At 41.5% G+C, this 19,069-nt stretch overlaps 1 protein-coding gene across 5 annotated transcripts in view; it reads right to left on the reverse strand.

The window, feature by feature from the left end:
• CTTNBP2 (cortactin binding protein 2) overlaps positions 1-19,069 on the reverse strand; it is a 1,390,380-nt gene that overhangs the window by 1,038,860 nt on the left and 332,451 nt on the right. The window lies entirely within an intron of this gene.

Below are 19,069 nucleotides of genomic sequence, written 5' to 3' on the forward strand. Positions count from 1 at the left end.
AAGGAAATGGTCTCTTAAGGTATGCAAGGTTTCACCAAAAGAAATATCCTCTGGAGGGGAGGCACAGGAAATGGATTCCGCTGCATCTGAATCCTCATAGGTAGATGAGGGCATGTCCTGGTAATCAGAAGGGTCAGAGTTATCGGACTCCTGGTCTGTAGAATCAGAAGGAAATTCAATTCTTTGTCTTTTAGCAGGGGAAGGCTGGCTTCCCCTAATTAGATTAATAAGGTGTTCAGCCATTCTAAGCATTTGTTTTTGTGGCATGGGAGCTTGAGCATGCAGTTTGGACATCGGTTTTCTAGGTGTAGTGCGAACTCTGGGCCTGATAAACTCAGTGGATTTAGTTAAAAATGAAGATGTCGGTTTAATACGAATATCAGTTGGTCAGAATACACCCTCAGAAGCCGGTGCCTGCACAGCACCTAAGGACCCATTCAAGATAGAGACATCCACAGGTTCCATAGTCGAAGAAGCATCTCGTGGCATACCGGACTCAGAATGGGTCTCAGCAGAGGCCTGCAAATCTGTAGAAGCGGGCATCAGGGGCTGCAAAGGTGCCTCACTGAGTACCGGCGGACTGGCAACTAGCTTAATGGAAGCGTCGTTGGCAGTTTTTGACCTATGCGGTCTGTCTCTGTCTTTGTCTTTGCACTTTTTTGGAAGATCGGTAGTCGGATGGCTTACTGAAGCCATTTCGGAAAATGGAGAACGAGAGCAAAAGAATTTAGCTAAAAGAATAGCCTGACAATGTATGGTTCAGGCATTAAACAAGGCACAAAACCACAGCGAGGGACGTAGTGGTCTGGGCCGCAACAGGTGATGCAGTAAGAATGAAAATCTCTGTGAGGTATTTGCTTTCCACAGGCAAGACAATTGTTAACTTTTTCTGACATCGGTTAGAGCAAGAAAAAAGAATCCTCAACGGGGTACTTAGCTTTAGAAGACTTCAGGTTTGAAACTCGAAAAATGGAAATTTCAGGTAGCAGCCGACCAGCACTTGCGAACTGCTTCTGCACTGGGCTCCTTCTCGGCAAGAAAGACTGGGGTAATGGCATCAGCTGCATGTTTTCTACCCCTGATGACCTGACGTCATAGAAGAGGCAACATCTTCTGACACAGAAATCCCAAGACTCTGGTATTTGGGCCAACTGAGGGCTACCTGCAGGCAGATAACCCAAGTGCGATGACTGCAACAGTGAAACACGAAGAACATATGCCTCTCTGTGAGTTCCAGTAAGAACACATGAGGATGAACAAACTGGTTAAAGGACACCCTGGAGAAACATTGGGCATGGGATCAAAAGAAAGGTTGACCTCAAGTGATCCTACTCTCTGAAAGTAAGAAATGCTCACTATGAAATACTTGTTATAGAAGTTATACCTACAAAGCAGAGTGCTTTCCAAGAAACACACTTATGGACTGCAGAGGAAGATGTCTTAAAAGAAGACAGGAAAATTCTATCTGCCATGATACTCAGGTTCCGGGGCTGGGGGACGATGGACTGTTAAATCATGAATCTAAGATGAAGGCCATATGATAAACGATTACATATATTGTATTTATATATGTATGTGTGGTATGTATGTATATATATATATATATATATATATATATATATATATATATACACACACACACACACACACACACACACACAAACAAACATAGTCGACATTTCACAATGTCGAAGACCATATGGCCGAGACCATATGATCGACATTTGAAATGCCGACCATGCGGAACTGGCATCTATGTGCAGTGTGGAATGGAAAGATTTCCATTTCCGCACTGTAGTGTGATCTCGGGGTTGGTATATTTAAGTTATGGGGGTGTGTGAGGGGCAGAACCCCCATGCAAGCATTTTAAAAGTAGGTTTATGTTGTGTGTTCTATTTTTTATTACATATTCAAAATTTCAGGAGTCGAACATATGGTCTCAGCCATATGGGTTTTGGCATTCTGAAAGTTTGAACATGTATACTAGACCCATATATATATAACTGTAGGCTGTTAGCCTCAGTCAGGCTGTTAAAGGCCAGTCAGATAAAGGCATCTTAAGCAATCAAAATCAAAAAGGTATCTGAAATAAGCTGTCCACAAGCATATAGTGACAGTTACTCTCTACAAGGCCAGTGCTTATCTAATGACCTATATGCAAGAAGGCCAGACAGTTTTGAGGATTAAGTGGCAAGAAGCCAATTCTCCTTTTTCAGAGTATCCATGACAGGCAGAGAGTAACTAATGAGGGTGCCAGCAGACATCTACCATTCCAGCTGTTATTGTTTAAATGCCACAGCTGGACATGGCAGATGTAGGAAGGGAATAAATAAAGCAGAAAGCTGACCATAGCCTTGCCCACCAGTCCCTACCACTACTTTACACACTGAATGAGCATATGTTGTACATTTAGTTGAGAAGTTGACAGAGTTCACTCAGGGCATGCAAAAACAATGTCTGAAGTAGACTGAATAGTTAGGTACCAGTAAGTGGCTGTAGGCTCCAGTCTTACGACAGATGGGAAACATTTACTTCCATTTTATACTGCAAGCAATGTGAGAATATGGCACAGAAACTACAAGATTTCTGAGGTCTACTTTTTACTATCTAGAGGGAGAACCATAATTATTCCAGAAGGCAGACATGGACAACCAGGTTGGCATCCCAGAAGAGACAAAGGAAAGAAAAGACTGTATGGAACACACAACGATGGACCCAATCCCAGATTTTAACACAGGGAGCAACTGTGCCTTTCTAGGCCACCAGGTTCTATCAGGATCAGCCTGAGATATTCTGCCCTGCATTTTTCTTACAAGTAAGGAAGTACTCAGTGTGATGTTATGAGGTAGTGCCACCTGTGCCAGGGAGACTAGGGCAGTAAATATGTACATATGCCAGCATAGCTAACTGGAGTTTTGTAAATAATTTTGTTATTTGACTGTCACACTGATTTGTACAGATGTTTGAATTTAAAATATATTTGTAAAGTTACTTGTGTTAAAAATGCATCAGTAGTAGGTCCTGCTGGACAGAAAGAATGTATGCATGTATATTAGGTTGTATTGTTGTAACTGCTCAAATGTGCATGTTTATCAGAGACCCCTCAAAGGGTGGAAAGTTTGAAATTGTGTTACAGCTTTCAGATGCTGCTACAGATCTTAGCAAAGCTCTGTGTGTGTATTGTACCAGAGTCAAGTGATCAGAGGTGATGTCATCCTCTAAACACCATCTGGTTTCTTTGGAACTCTCACAGCAGCACTTTGGAACCTAACAGGAAAGATTTCTGACAGTATATATACATATATATATATGTAAATATATATATATATATATATATATATATATATATATATATATATATATATATATATATTTATCATACATCCACACAAAGAGAAACATCATCTGGCTTTTGCTGTGGTAAGACACTCAACACACATCAGCTTGCCTTGCTTTAGCAAGTAGTCAGGGAACAATAATTCTTTAGCCATTCAGGGACACTTAGTGAGAACAGTTTAGTATTATTTTTATAATAGACTTCCAATGACAATTCTTATGCATTTCCTGCCACTTCTGTTGTTACCTCAATACTTGCTAGTTAGTTAAAATTCCTCTTTACTGGAATCACCTACTTGTACTGTAATGAACTTCTGCTTACACTTTTTATTGTATAAATTTTACTGTGTTTTTTTCTTTTTGTATTTACCGCAGTAATATGAATGTTTACTTGTAGAACTGTACTGTGGAGCTTTTCTCCCCGGGCCTCCACTGAAAAGGGGTACAAGCTCAGTCAAACTATTCCAGTCAACAAGTATCAAATGAATAAATAAATTGTTTTCTGCATCTGTGAGAAACTATCCAACTGTGTTATTTTTTTATATCTCTGTGGCTGAAACTCTGTTTAGTGTATTCGGTATTCTCCTGTTTTCTGTTTTATTATTTATCATTCAAGAGTTTAATACTTTTCATTGTAGCTGGCCCTTAAGAGAATAATTTAACATCTTGAGAGTACCTATGCTTGTTTTAGTGACACTGTGGCTGTTCCTGAAAGCCTTGCTACTTTGGTCACATTTTAACATTTGCGTTAGTATTAATTTCACACAGTACAATTGGGTACCCTATGTAAGAGCCTTAGAGTAGATGACTGGTGGCAGTGTGATTACCTCAGAATCTGGGCAAAAAGGAGCACAGCTAAGTAAATCAGCTTTTCCCAGGTGTGTATATGTGTGTGTGAAACCTAAATTTCCAAGTGTGTGTATCAGCTACTGGGAACAGGGACACAGAGCTCCAAAATAGTCAGTGTCGAGTTTTGTGTGCGTCTGGAGAGAGAGAAGGAGAGTCCCTGTGTGGAAATTGTGCTTTGTGCAGGCAGTTACATCTGAAAATACTGTGTTAATCCATTTTTGCTCTTAGCGATTGTCCCTCACCCAAGTCAGTGGTGAGGACTGAATCTCATTGATTGCTGGCCCGCAGTAGGGACCTGTCACTCTTAGAAAAAAGGGAACAAGACACAGATTCTCAGATTTCTAAAACACTAGTAATAGATAACTATATAAACTGCAGACCCACCCTATCCCAAGGCAGCCATTTTATGGTTGTCCTCTGAGGAAATACTTAGGTGCAAGTCACCAGTTCTTCAGAAAGACTAACCTTTATGGAGGAATGGGCAAGAAGGGTCCAGCCAATCTGAAAGAGTTCCAGAATCTTGTAATGTCAAGTATACATAGGCCTTGACAGATAGGTCCATGAGTTCACAAGTGGTTACTTGGCCACTGAGAAACCTAGAGCAATCTCTGACTGACACAAATCACTCTCTGGTTAAGTATTTTGCTCAAGGTCACACAGTAGGCAAATGAAGACTGAGGGGGAATCAAACTCTGTACCACAGGAAACAGCTCATTAATAGCTCATTGCCTTCATCTTGTGGGCTAACTGCTACACAATGGTTTCTCACCTTCACTCAGAGGAAAAATGCAAGCACTGCTGTTTCACTACATTGTATACTCAGTGTAAATAATGCACACACTCACTGTGCCCATCACATAAACTGCCTTATTTAAAGGACATGAACTTTCTGGTATGTTCTCTGGTTGGGTTAAAGGACATGCTCAGTGCCTAAGTACTCTGATTAGTGCCAGAAAAGAAGTATATGCATGCTTGGGATAGTGCTGATGGTGGCTGGCCAGCATTACTTTCCACTATGGACTGCCTGAAAACTCTATCTCTATACTTGGTTTCTTTCAGATTATTAAGAGGTGCTCTGTGCCTGGCTTGTAAGACATCCTCAGACCCAGTACTAATAAACTTACTGGACATCTGCAAGTCAAAGGGTATCAGAAATACCTGAACCAGAGAAGTTAACCTCTACTGCAACATAAACAGAATGGTTTGGAGGGACAGGAACATATCCCAGAGAGTACTCCTAATTTGGAAGAGAATCCTCAGCCATGTAAAACAAAGCACATCCCTGTCTCTATTCAAATGCAGCTTAGATCAATGGATTGGAATAAGGACATTTACCCCAGGACTGCCCCCTGTGAGATTAATGGACAGATGCAGTGCCTAAATGCTCTGTCCTGCAGCAAGGTCCCCTTTTAAGACCCAGTGGTATGACCCCAGAAACATTCCTTCACAAATGGAAAGTATAGGAATAAAAATCATGGTAAGGGTAATTTGAACATCTAATGGGATAACATGGGTAGGCGTAAAACTGTCCTTCTGGACAGTTAACCTAGTATTAAACTTTGAACCTAGGAACTACATTTTGTAAGATGCTTAGATTTATGTAGTTTATTTTCCACTATTCTCTCAACAGCTACTCAGAAAGGATCATGCAAAGAAGAGCAACAGGGAGAATATACAGACAGCTCCCAGGAAGCCCCAGCATGCAGGCTCTGTCCAGCTGATAGGGCTACATAGGATCAGTAGAGGTTTAAGTTAATTGTTTTCCTTAGGACTTTATGTTAAGCTTACCCTGTAAACTCTTCTGGCAAGACTTCATGGATTAGACCTGGACAGCTCAACTGGCAGCAATAATCAGAGTACTTAGGCACTGAGCATGTCCTTTAACCCAACCAGAGAACATACCAGAAAGTGCATGTCCTTTAACCCTGCCATATAACATACCGGAATGAGCATGTCCTTTAACTCAGCCATAGGACACATCCAGCAAATATTACATGCCTACAACTCAATGAACAAATTGTTTTTTTGAGTTTCAAACCTAAATGTTACAAATCTAGAATGAAACATAATTAACAAAAATCTGATCAAATTATTTCAAATCAGGAGGCACAGATATGCTATAAAAACTGTAACCACATCAACAATAATAAAATTAAGATAGCATATTAAAAAAAATAGTAGCAAGATAAATTAAATGGCAGAACTTTTGTAGTGGGCTTACACACTGTAGTATTTTCTGATTTCATACAGATACTGAGATTTTTTTTCTAGCAGGTGTAGATCAAAGAAAGAGCAAACCTTCCAGGAGAACATACTAGATGAATCCTGCCAGAGTAAGATCTGTATACTGTAAAGTTTCATTGGCAGAAGGCATCCAACTGATTTGTCTGCAGTTAAAAGCATTCTGTATCTTTACAAATCTTTATCTGTTTGTGCTTTCTCTACTGCTACTGTCTGTAGGCTATTGTTTCTACTTGAAGCCTCTTTAACTTTGCTAGATTGTGTTAATAGTCTGCTGAGTGGGGGCTGGTTCTTTTGTGTTCTTGTAAAAAAAAAAGTTGTCATTCTGGTATTTAAGCCCTAACTTTGATAGAGTTTCTGTCTATACACACTGAGCAGAGTGGATAAGTTGTTGACCGCAGCTGTTAGCTGAGATATATAAGTATCCTGTTTTTTTTTTCGATTATTTATACAGATTATTTTTTTTAACAATTAATATATAGCACGTTTATTGTCTGCTTTTTAGTCTTCAAGTGTATTTTATTGCTATTAACTAATCTGCACAAGTAACTGATTTGTCTGCAGTTAAAAGCATTCTGTATCTCTACAAATCATTATCTGTTTGTGCTTTCTGTAGTGCTACTGTCTGTAGGCTATTGTTCCCACACTCCCTCCCAGTTGGTGTGTTGCTCTTATACTTGGTGGTTTTGCAGTTGCCTGCCCCTACTGTAAATCTGATCTGTGACATGCCCCTACTGTAAATCTGATCTGTGACACGCCCCTACTGTAAATCTGATCTGTGACACTCCTCCCAGTCTAGTGTCATTAGCTCATTGCCTTAATATTGCTACAACTCAAGTGCTCTAGGTTGCACTGCATCTGAAGTGTTTGTGTGTTTTAGCTGCTTTTCTGTATATATAGACTTCTCTGTTTCTTTAACTAAATAAGCTCTGCAAAGTTGTTTTATTGCATTCCTGCCTGTATTTCTGAGTTTTTTGCACTTTTAAAGTTTGTTTTGCTTAGTTTAACTCATGGGCTACACACTCAAATGCACTAGCCGAATTAAAGCATTTACTGTGTTTCTGTACCTAATTTCTGCTACTTTGTAAAAAAAAAAAAATCTTTGTTTCCTGCCTTTACTGAACTAGAATAGTCCAGTCTTCAGGTATTGCTGATCTCTGGGCTGTGTCATAGTTCCTGTGCTGCCCATATCCTTATTTGGATAGGAGGAAGCTTCTTTGTTCACCAGTGAGAGTGGGGAGCTCTGAGCAGCCTATCTGTCCCTTGAGGAGTGGTTCCAGCCCAGTGACCTGTAGCTTATTGGCCGTTTTGGGCCATTTCCTATCTCTTTCTAACCCCCTGCTTTAAAGCCAGCTTTAGCGCGCTTGTAATTTAAAGTTTGTCCTGTTTGTTGCATTTACCTGTTGAGGCTACACACTCAAGTGCGCTAGCCTGTGTTACATATTTATTGCATTTTTCTGCTGTTTCTTGCAAAAAAGAAAAAAAATTATCCTTGTTTCCCACCTTTCCTGACTTAGAGTAGTCCAAATACAGGCTTTGCTGTATTCTGGACTTTTGGAAAGTTCCTGTGTTGCCCATTTCCTTTCTTGGATAAAGGGAGGCTTCTTTGTTCACCAGTGGCAGTGGGGAGCTTGGAGCAGCCTATCTATCCCTGGAGGAGTGTTCACAGCACAAGAATCTGGTAGTCTGTTTGTTGCAAAAAAGAAAAAAAAAATATCCTTGTTTCCCATCTTTCCTGACCTAGAGTAGTCCAAATACAGGCTTTGCTGTATTCTGGACTTTTGGAAAATTACTGTGTTGCACATTTCCTTTCTTGGATAAAGGGAGGCTTCTTTGCTCACCAGTGGCAGTGGGGAGCATGGAGCAGCCTATCTATCCCTGGAGGAGTGTTCCCAGCACAAGAATCTGGTAGTCTATTGGCCGTTTTGGGCCAATTTTTAGCTCTTTCAAGTCCCCCTGTATAAAACCCACTTTGGCGCAGTTTTTGCGCTTGTTACTACTCAGCCAAGCTCCTTGTGGTGCTGCAGAGTGGTGCTAGCAGCAGAGAGGCTAAAAGAGTGACTGCTAACCTGATAAAAGTGTTTGTTTTCCTGCTACTACCTGCGCGACTGTCCGATCTAGCTAAACTGCAAGTGTCTCTGCTTCTTGAACTGTTTTAAACTGTTTAACGTTGTTTTTGCACCTGTACTTTTAAAGTTTGTCCTGTTTGTTGCTTTTACCTGTTGAGGCTACACACTCAAGTGCACTAGCCTGTGTTGCATATTTACTGCATTTTCCTGCTGTTTGTTGCAAAAAAAAAAATGATCCTTGTTTCCCGTCTTTCCTGACCTAGAGTAGTCCAAATACAGGCTTTGCTGTATTCTGGACTTTTGGAAAGTTCCTGTGTTGCCCACTTCCTTTCTTGGATAAAGGGAGGCTTCTTTGTTCACCAGTGGCAGTGGGGAGCTTGGAGCAGCCTATCTATCCCTGGAGGAGTGTTCCCAGCACAACAATCTGGTAGTCTATTGGCCGTTTTGGGCCAATTTTTAGCTCTTTCATGTCCCCCTGTATAAAACCTGCTTTAGCGCGGCTTTGCATGATTTTGCGCATAGCACAGCTCCGCTTAATTGGGTTTAAACCATTCTCGGCTCCACAAAGTCTTCTCTTCACTTTTTCCCTTAGAAATAATCTAGTTCTCATAATAAACACCCTATTCCCACTCTAAAGCCTGGCACTTGCTCACTAAAGCAATTATATAAGTCAGCACTAAAAAATTAAAAGCACTACACCCTCATAAACTCCCCTTGAGTACTTTGTTCCCCATTGGCCCTTTTTTCAATTATAAAGGAATTCCCAATACTATTCTAGCATGTCCAAAGGTCAGTTGTCAATCTCCTCTCTGGTCCAGCTGGTGAATCTGGGAATCTTAAGGCAATGTTACAACTGCCTCATGTACACAGACAACCCTCTCCTCCTCCCAACAAATTCCAACACATGTGAGAGATGCAACCATATAGCCAAACTGGAGGCTAAGCTCTCTCAACTCAGTACTGGCGTAACCAGTCAGGAAGAGAAGGAAACCACACTCACTACAATTCCAGTCTCACATAGACCTACCACAACAGCAAACCAAACACATAAACACACAAAAACATACTTGGAGGCTCTAAATAAAAATCTGCCTAAGCAGCAGAGACCTCCAAAGCAGACACCCAAGCAACCGCTACCCCAAAACAAAACACGTGCAACACATAGCTCACAAAGCCAGTGTGCCGAACAGTCACAGCCCTTAAGGCTAAACAACACACCTGATACACTTGTAATAGGTGACTCTATCGTCAGGCACACTGACGTCCCGCTCACCAGGCTGAACAAGGAGAAGGTCACGGTGAGCTGCCTGTCGGGCGCTAGGATCCGCCACATAACACAAGCATTCAGGTCACTCCAAGGCAAGTACAAATATGAGTCAGTCATTGTCCATGCTGGTGTGAATGACCTGAGACGTACCTCCCTGGACTACATGAAAAGAGACATAGAGGAGCTCTCTGAGCATGTAGCCCAGGCCGGTATGACCTTGACCTTGAGTAGCATCTTACCCTCACCAAGAATGATGCCACAATATGAAGACAAGATGATCAATTTCAACAATTGGCTTAAGTATTGGTGTCATTCAAAGGGGATCCAGTGCCTGTCTGCCTGGGATGACATGCTCGACAAGCCATGATACTTCACTAGGGACGGCTTGCACCTGTCACCCCTGGGCTTTCGGATATTGGCAAAGGCTCTTGCCATCCCCATAGTGCCTTTTTTAGGCAAGGCTCAAAAGACAAACCCACCTCCATAGGTATCACAAGGGATAAGAAACTAAGAGTAATGCTACTCAACGCCAGAAGTCTAAACCTCAAGATGCATGCACTCGAAACTCTCCTTAGCATGGAGAACATCGATATCTGTGCAGTAACAGAAACCTGGTTCAAGGCTCCCGAGAGCACCCCAGCACTACCAGGTTACACCTCATACCATGTTTTTCAGCCCCAAAACTTGGACCGAACCACAAAAGGAGGGGGAGTATCAATATTCGTTAAAGATACCCACACCTCCAGGTTGGTGGCACAGCAGGAAGCATCAGAGACTATCCATGTGCAACTAACAGTGGGTAAAACTGCCTTCCAGTTTATATCCTGCTACAGACCACCCTCCCAAACCCAGGAACCCCACTCGGCCTTCCTGAGAACACTGGAAAATATGAAGGTCTCTCCAAACACCATTATATTGGGCGACTTCAACTACCCTAACATAGACTGGGAGCATTACTCTAGCTCCAGCACCCTAGCCCAAAGGTTCCTAGAATTTATAAACTCAAATGCTATGGAACAACTTGTTGCCACTCCCACAATAGGGGAAAGCATACTGGACCTGATCATCACCAACATGGGGACTCTATGCTCCAGACCAGAAGTGTATCCCTCACTGGTAAGATCAGACCATAAACTAATCTCACTAGATATTCACATCCCGACCCCAGCCCCTGCCCAGAAAACCACAGTGAAAAACTTCTCTAAAGCAAATTTCACACTCCCTAAAACCGAGGTGGAATCCTTCAAAGCCCCCGGGCCTGTGGAAAATACGGTCCAGACTGCAGAATCCTTTATAAACGCATTCTATGAACACCTTCAGGAATGCATGGATCATGCAATCCCAAATAAAACCAAGACCCAATCCTCCAAAGTTAGGCGTCCTGTCTGTTGGACCCCAGCCATAAACAAATTATACAATAGAAGGAATAAGCTACTACATGATAGAGCAAAATCCCAAAAAGGGAAGGCATCTCTGATCAGTATTAGCAAAAAACTACGGGCACTCATAAAATCGTCTAAGGTCAGCTTCGAGAGAAAAATTGCACAGGACACTAAGGATAATCACAAGGCTTTCTTTAGTTATGTTAGGAACCTGGGTGGGAATTCCGAGATATGCTCAGAATTAGTCCAAAATGACAAAAAATACACCGAACCCACAGACATTGCCAACAACCTAGCTGACAGGTTCAGCGCAAACTTCTCCCCCCCTTCCCCACCAAAAGGGCAATATCTATCCCAGCAGAGTGCTGCCCCCTTGACATCTCAGATGCTCAGGTAAGAGCCGCCCTCTCCAAAGCGAAAAACACAGCATCAATGGGACCAGACGGTGTCCCGGGCTGCGTCCTACATGAACTCCAAGAAGAACTAAACCCAAACATAAAACCTACTGTTCAATATCAGCCTTACTACAGGATATGTACCCAAAGAGTGGCATACAGCAACAGTGGTCCCTCTCCACAAAGGTGGTGCCTCAACAGATCCTGGTAACTATGGCCCCATAAGCTTGACTAGCTTGGTCTGCAAAGCTATGGAAAGGATCATCATGGACCTCATAAATAAAGATATTGGGGACCTACAGACACTGGATGCTACCCAGTTCGGCTTTGTTAAGGGCAGATCCTGCCTCTTAAACCTGGTCGATTTCTTTGAAACAGTCACCAAGGCCATTGACGAGGGGAAGGTGGTCCACACAGCCTACCTGGACCTTGCAAAAGCCTTTGATACAATACCCCACTCGGGCGTTATAGATAAGCTCACCAGCTTAAATACAAACCTGTATGTCACTAGGTGGGTTGCAAACTGGCTGAAGGACAGAACCCACATGGTTAGAATTGCTGGAGCCATGTCAGACTCCAAACCAGTTACAAGTGGCATCCCACAAGGCTCAGTCCTGGGACCTGTCTTGTTCGGTATATATTTCTTGGAGGTACAGGCTAACATAGAATGACTGTGGCTGACCAAGTTCGCAGATGACTGCAAACTCGGTGCCATAATAAACTCTCCAGCCGACACAAGCATCCTACAAAAGGGCCTCATAGAAACAGACAACTGGTGCCAGAGCCATGGCCTCAAGCTAAACAGCAAAAAGTGTAGAGTCATCCCCTTTGGCAAAAACAAAGTGCCCACAAATTACCACATAGGTGGTAATCCATTAAGTACAGAAGAAGTAATTAGGGACCTGGGGACCCAAGTTGAGGGAAATCTCTCATTTGACAACCACATGGCCAAAGTGGTTAGAAAAACATTTTATATAGCCCACCTAATCATGAAGGGATTCACATCTAGATCAGGGGAGGTCATCGTGCCTCTTTACTCATCCCTCATCAGGCCCATAATTGAGTACAATGCCCCTTTTGGGATGTACCTTACCAGACACCTGCAGCAACTGGAAAGATCCCAAAAGTACCTCACCAAGAGGATCAAAGGGCTCAAACAGATGCCATATGCTGCCCGGTTAAAGAAACTCCAGCTCTACTCAGTGGCATACCGCCTGCTCAGAGGCGATCTGTGCCTGACGTATAAAGCCATGTCCAAAGTGGAATTAATGGACATGCTGCACCTCAGAAAATCCAAATCCCATCGAGCTACGCGCTCGAGAGACTTGAACCTCAGCACTGAAACAAATAGGACGTGCTGGAGGGACAGATTCATAACCCAGAGGCTCCCTTCACTCTGGAATAAAATCCCAGTCCAGGTTAGGCAGAGTCCCTCATTGACTCTCTTCAAGAGGAATCTTGATGAGTGGATGGGAGATAGTAGGTTTACCCCGGGTATCACTTCTGTTTCACTGTTAGACAGAGGCACAGTAAACTAACCTCGAAAAAGGGCATAGCAAAATTAATTTAAAATGGGTGGTGAAAGCCAAACACACTCTGGCTAGGCTTATAAATGCCCTAGGGCAGATAGACTAGTATGAACCTATGAACCTATAACTCCAAAGTTCTAAAACATTACAGACAGAAATCATACACTTCTAAAATGGTACTATTCAAAGAAATGACACAGCAGACGTCTGCCAGAATAGTAACATCAGTACATATAGAAACACTATAAACCTGCACCTTCCATAGGTCCAGTAACAACAGAGGAAAGATGAGCCATTTCAACTATAGGTTTTAAATGTTTCAATTCCTCCTACTAACCTAGCTCAACTTTAAATCAATACCATAAGTTACATCAGCTGTGGGCAAGTAAAGACCGAATGTTATAAATTAAGTCACTTGACATACAGTTCATGGGAAAAATATAACCTTCGTACAAGTTCTAGAATATGTTTAGCAATGATGTAAGATAGTCCAGTACCTGTTGAAGGAGGCATTTTCTTCAAGAGGGTCATGCAACAACAAAAAATATGCATTTTGCTTCAGTGGTAGAAGCAGATATTTCTTGGAAGACAACCATACAGTGACAAAAATCTTGCACTTTGCTTCAGAGGTACTGGCAGACAAAAAGTATTTGCAGTGCTTTTGACACTGTATCCAGTGTGTGTGTGTGTGTGTGTGTGTGTGTGTGTGTGTGTGTGTGTGTGTGTGTATATATATATATATATATATATACACACACGCACACATATATATACATATATATATACATATATATATATATATATATATATATATATATATATATATATATACATATATATATATATATATATATATATGGTTCTACCTCACATAAACGAAACACCACAACACCGACAACGCAATCACCGACACCACATCACCGACAGTACAAAAACACGAAATCCCACATGCCCGACAACGAAATAACCGATGGTACACAAACACGAAACCTCATACACTTCACACACCACAATCAACAACCTAAACACATTCCCGTCCAAAACCACATACACAACACAAGCACACCAAAATCCCTACAAACCCACACTAAACCACACATACACAACTACCTACAACCCTGACCCAAACCCTAACACTAAGGTCCGTCACTACGCACACTTACCTGACCCGCTCCTAACCCTAACTCACTTATCCGCCCCTAACCCAAACACAATCACTACGACACTTACCTGACCCGCTCCTAACCCTAACTCACTTATCCGCCCTAACCCAAACACAATCACTACCGCACACTTACCTGACCCGCTCCCTAACCCTAACTCACTTAACCCACCCCTATCCCCACTTACCTTACTCGCACCCTAACGTCCGTCACTACCGCATACTTACACAGCCTTTTCCCATTTCGGCATCCTCGGCGTCGGTGCTTTCATCCGTCGGGTCGGTCTTCTGCTTGTCGATCTTCTTGGTCCCGTCGCGTCGGTCTTCTGCGCTGTCGATCTTCTGGGGCTCGCGATTTCCCTGTCGATGTTCCGGCGTGTCGGTGAAGTGAGGTAGAACCATATATATATATATATATATATATATATATACATGTATATATATATATATAGAGGTTTACCTTTACAACACACTGGTGCGATTGCTCATATGAGCGAATCGTAACCAAGAAAATCAAAACAGCGACAGTTTTCAATGTTCGAAAATCAGCAAATCGAAAAGCAGATTTGCTGAATTTCTAACATAAATGTCGAAAAAATGTAATGAAGTGTAAAGCAGGGGGGCAAGCCCCCGTGCACCCCCCATGTGGGGGGCAAATATTCTAACTCTGAGATCGCACTACAGTGGGAAAAGGGACCATTTTCCGATCCCCACTATAGTGCAATCCGCCCCAAAATGCCGAATCTGCAATAAGCGAATTTCACTGTGCATTCGCTCATTCCACATTCGAACCTTTTTCCTTTCGGCATTTGCAAACTTTGCAACCGTTCTTTCGGACAGCTGTTATTCGCCCTTGTGCAAAACACACACATGAAGGTAAACCTATATATATATACATATATATATGGGTCTACTGGATATATTCGAAAACTCACTTCTTCGAATATAAACAGTAGACCCGCGGTTACGCGAAAGTGCACTTCCGCGAACATCAGTTCAACTAACCGATAAAGAACACAGTAACATTGTTTTTGCAGGGAGGCAAGTTTCCCTGCACTCCCCATGTGGGGGGATGTGCCCCCCACACCCCCCTACTTAAATACACCAACTCCGAGATTGCACTACAGTGGGGAAACACATAAATTCCCTTTCCCCACTGTAGTATGCTTCGGCACCTGTTTTCCTTCACGGTTTGTTCAACCGTTCTTTGCGGAAGTGCACTTTCACTTAAGTGTACTTTCGCGTAACCGAGAATCCACTGTTCATTTTCGAACAAGTGAATTTTCAGTAGACCCATATACATATATATATATATATATATATATATATATATATATATATATACATACATACATACATATGTGTATGTGCGTGTGTTGGTGCATAGTATGTGTCCAAGCACCACACATGCACACATATGTGTGTGTGTGTGTGTGTGTGTGTGTGTGTGTGTGTGTGTGTGTGTGTGTGTGTGTGTATTGTGCATGTGTGCATGTGTGAGTATGCATGCTTGTGGGTGTGTGTGTCTGTGTGTTAGCGTACAGCCTACATTGCTACAGCTGCTGCAAGGACTAATTACTAGAGATGAAGAGTATTTGGTCTATCAGGCAGTCAGATGAAGTATGCTCATACATGTCTGTGGATGCTTCATCTCTTGACCACTTTCTTTGTAAAGGTAGCTGATTGCATTACCCATGATATGTTTTTAAAATATTTTAAATATCTTCAAGCTGTCTTCAACTACTGAGACATCAAGTGAGGGTCAAATGTTCCTTATAGACAGCAGGTTTTGTGGGAAAATCTGAAAAAATGTCATGCAGAACTTGTAGATGTTCAAGACTTAAGTCTTGATTTGCAAAGTGACACAAATGAAGAACTGTCGAAGAAATGCAGGCACTGAAATGTTTCGCAGGTTAGCCTTCTCTGCTTGATGAGAATCACTCACATTATGTAGAACCACTCTCACACACTAAAAAATTTTCTACCTAATTTTGCATCCTTTACATAGATTTGGAAAATGAATTAGGTTATACAGAGGGGGCTTTATATTTTCAGGAATGGGGAATTAGGACTACATGGTTAATGGACTTACTCAAAGTCACGCAACAAGGAAAAATGGGGCTCTGTGACTCAATCTCAGGTCTGGTGAAGCTGTCTGTTTTGCAGTGCTTACTTTAGCCTTCATGGCAAACTACAATCTATACAGCAGTAGATAACACTGAAACAATGCTTTGACCTGAGATTTGGAGCAAAGGGCATAACAAAGCATGCAGTTTCAACACAAGCTGACTTAAACGAAGTAGGTCCATACAACATTGACACAAGCAGCTACCATTAGTTGTAATTTTCTTGTAGCCTTTGCAGACTTCAAAAATGACTTTATATATCCTAAATGAGCACCAATTAAATTAAAATAAAACATTTACATGTATATATGGTACTGACCCTAACGAGTCAAAAGGCTGAATGTTTTATGCAGAATGAGATAAAAGTAGTGAATTTATAGCTGTCCAGTATTACCTCCATGCATTCATTTTTTTTATCAAGTTCAAAAGAAACCATGGCTTTGGTGAAACAAGGCATTTAACTGCTTGGCACATAAAGGCGCTGAGTGCTTACGGTACGTTATAATACATTCAAAACAAATGGTACAGTTTGCTGGGAACTGTTCTACTGAAATCTCAAAGGAGAATAAAACTGCACAGGGCTCTTAATGTAGACGGCAGGCTGCTTAGATGTGGTCATACACCACCCCTTTTTGATTTATTTCAGTCAGTGTTTGCTACCTCAACAATTCTCTTCAAAGATTTAGACTTTTGTTAGCATGGTTTTGCTCCTGTTAACTGCTGTGGCCTAGTTTACCACTTTATCAGACAATCCATAATCCCAAGAATCACAGAAAGCAGTTCTTACCAGTACTGCAATCTCTACTTCACCTCTTTAACAGGGATAATATTGGGAATAGCTTGAAATTGTCAGATGGAGCCTTCTTTCAGAGGGAGAGTTGCCTTCCTGTACACATCCTTTTCACAGGCCGCATCCATTACGATAGGGTGCGGTGCTTTGATGTACAGCCAAGTTTTCAGATATAAGAGTGCCACTACTCAAAAAGAGTATGGACATCTAACATCTGTTTATTCCATAACATAAACCAACAGTCAGAAGTGAAACTAACACTCTTTACAAAAATGGTTTCAAAATACAGAAGCATTGACTATACAGTGAAGCAGTTATTCTGGCAGGGTAATCAGCACCGTGCACTTCTTGTCTGAAGAAAGCACAAGATGCAGATGTAATACAGCCAGTGGCATTGTTTGGCACTCCCTATATTAAAATAAATGTAGCAGACTATTACCAAGCACACTATAGACAAACAAACATGACATTTGTAAGAATATTTAGAAAAATACAGATAATAACATCACTATAAATGTATTGATGATATAAACATTTCAAAGCACAGCAAATACAACATTACATTATATTACTGTTACTTTTTTGTTTTTTTACTGCTATCTTTTCTGGACTTACTGAACTCAAATGTTGACAGCTACCTTCCACTCTATTAGACAATTTCCTACCTTCTCATATCTGCTAGACTACACCAGGCTTGGCATAAGCCATAACTGGATGGATCTCCTCTCTCTCAGTTTAATTTCACCAAGTCTTTTTGGTTTCTAGTACCATGACGGGAATGGACCTCATTCCTAGGACAAAATATGACTAATGTTCAGGAAATCAGTATTGCTTCAGGCTTTGATGTTAGCCAAACACTCCTGTCCCAGACTAATATTTTCTTGGTGCTGCAGCTTCCCTGCTTTAAATGTTACTTTTGCTCATTTATCAAGACCAAATGAGATTCTAATATAATCTGAGAAAGTTTTAATGACTTGCAGTTATGCTTTCGACTCCTCATCTGATGAGCTATACAGTTTTAAATAATCCACAAAAAAAAAAAGAAAAAAAAAAAGAGAAATCTTTATATGTGTTTGTTTTCTGGGAGCCAAACAGTAACCATGACCTAATCTGTTAAGTAGACAGCTTAATGGTTAATTGTAAGACAACCCCCCCCCCTCCACAGTGGTGACATAGAGTCACCTTGGAATTCCTCCCTGGTGTCTGTAATGTAATTGATTAATGTAAGGTGTATTTTATGGTTCCACTTCTAACCAGTGAAATTTCAGAACATCGAAATTCTGATCATCCAGACCATAACATCAAATTTTGAAACATCGAAGGTTACAAGTGTAACCAAAAAAAAAAAAGAAAAAGAAATTTTAACAATTGTATGCAGGGGGGGCTTCGCCCCCCACACCCCCCTACTTTAATATTCCAACTCTGAGACCTCACTACAGTGGAGTAAAGGGAAATCTCCCATTTAGCGCTATATGCAGAAGCGCTAAACGGGAGATTTTCCGTACCCTATCTGTAGTGCCATCACACAGATGGCACATAGACACACAGTATGCAGGGCACCAAAAACACAAACATTCTCCCACCTACACTTACCTTTTTCTTCCCCTTCAAGCCTTCGACGTTTTCAAACTCGATGTTCTGGTCTCGATGATCTGAACTTCGATGTTTTAAACATTAGATGGTTTGAAGGGGAGCTGTATCTTATACATCTGTAAGCACTCCTTTATCCGTGAATGTGGGATGCTGTCAAATGCTTTTTTGTAATTTATCCAGGCCATACTTAGATGCATCCCCTTTTTACAGTTCTCCATTATGACTTTATTTAACAACAAATGATCCTTTGCTCCATATGACTTTCTTTTGTTACCCTTTTGTTCTACCGCCATGATTGATTTTCTCCTAAATGACTATAAACAGGTATGG

The sequence above is a fragment of the Protopterus annectens genome, chromosome 11.part0 (assembly GCF_019279795.1).
Source record: "Protopterus annectens isolate FY-2018-M chromosome 11.part0, PAN1.0, whole genome shotgun sequence".
NCBI lineage: Eukaryota > Metazoa > Chordata > Ceratodontiformes > Protopteridae > Protopterus > Protopterus annectens.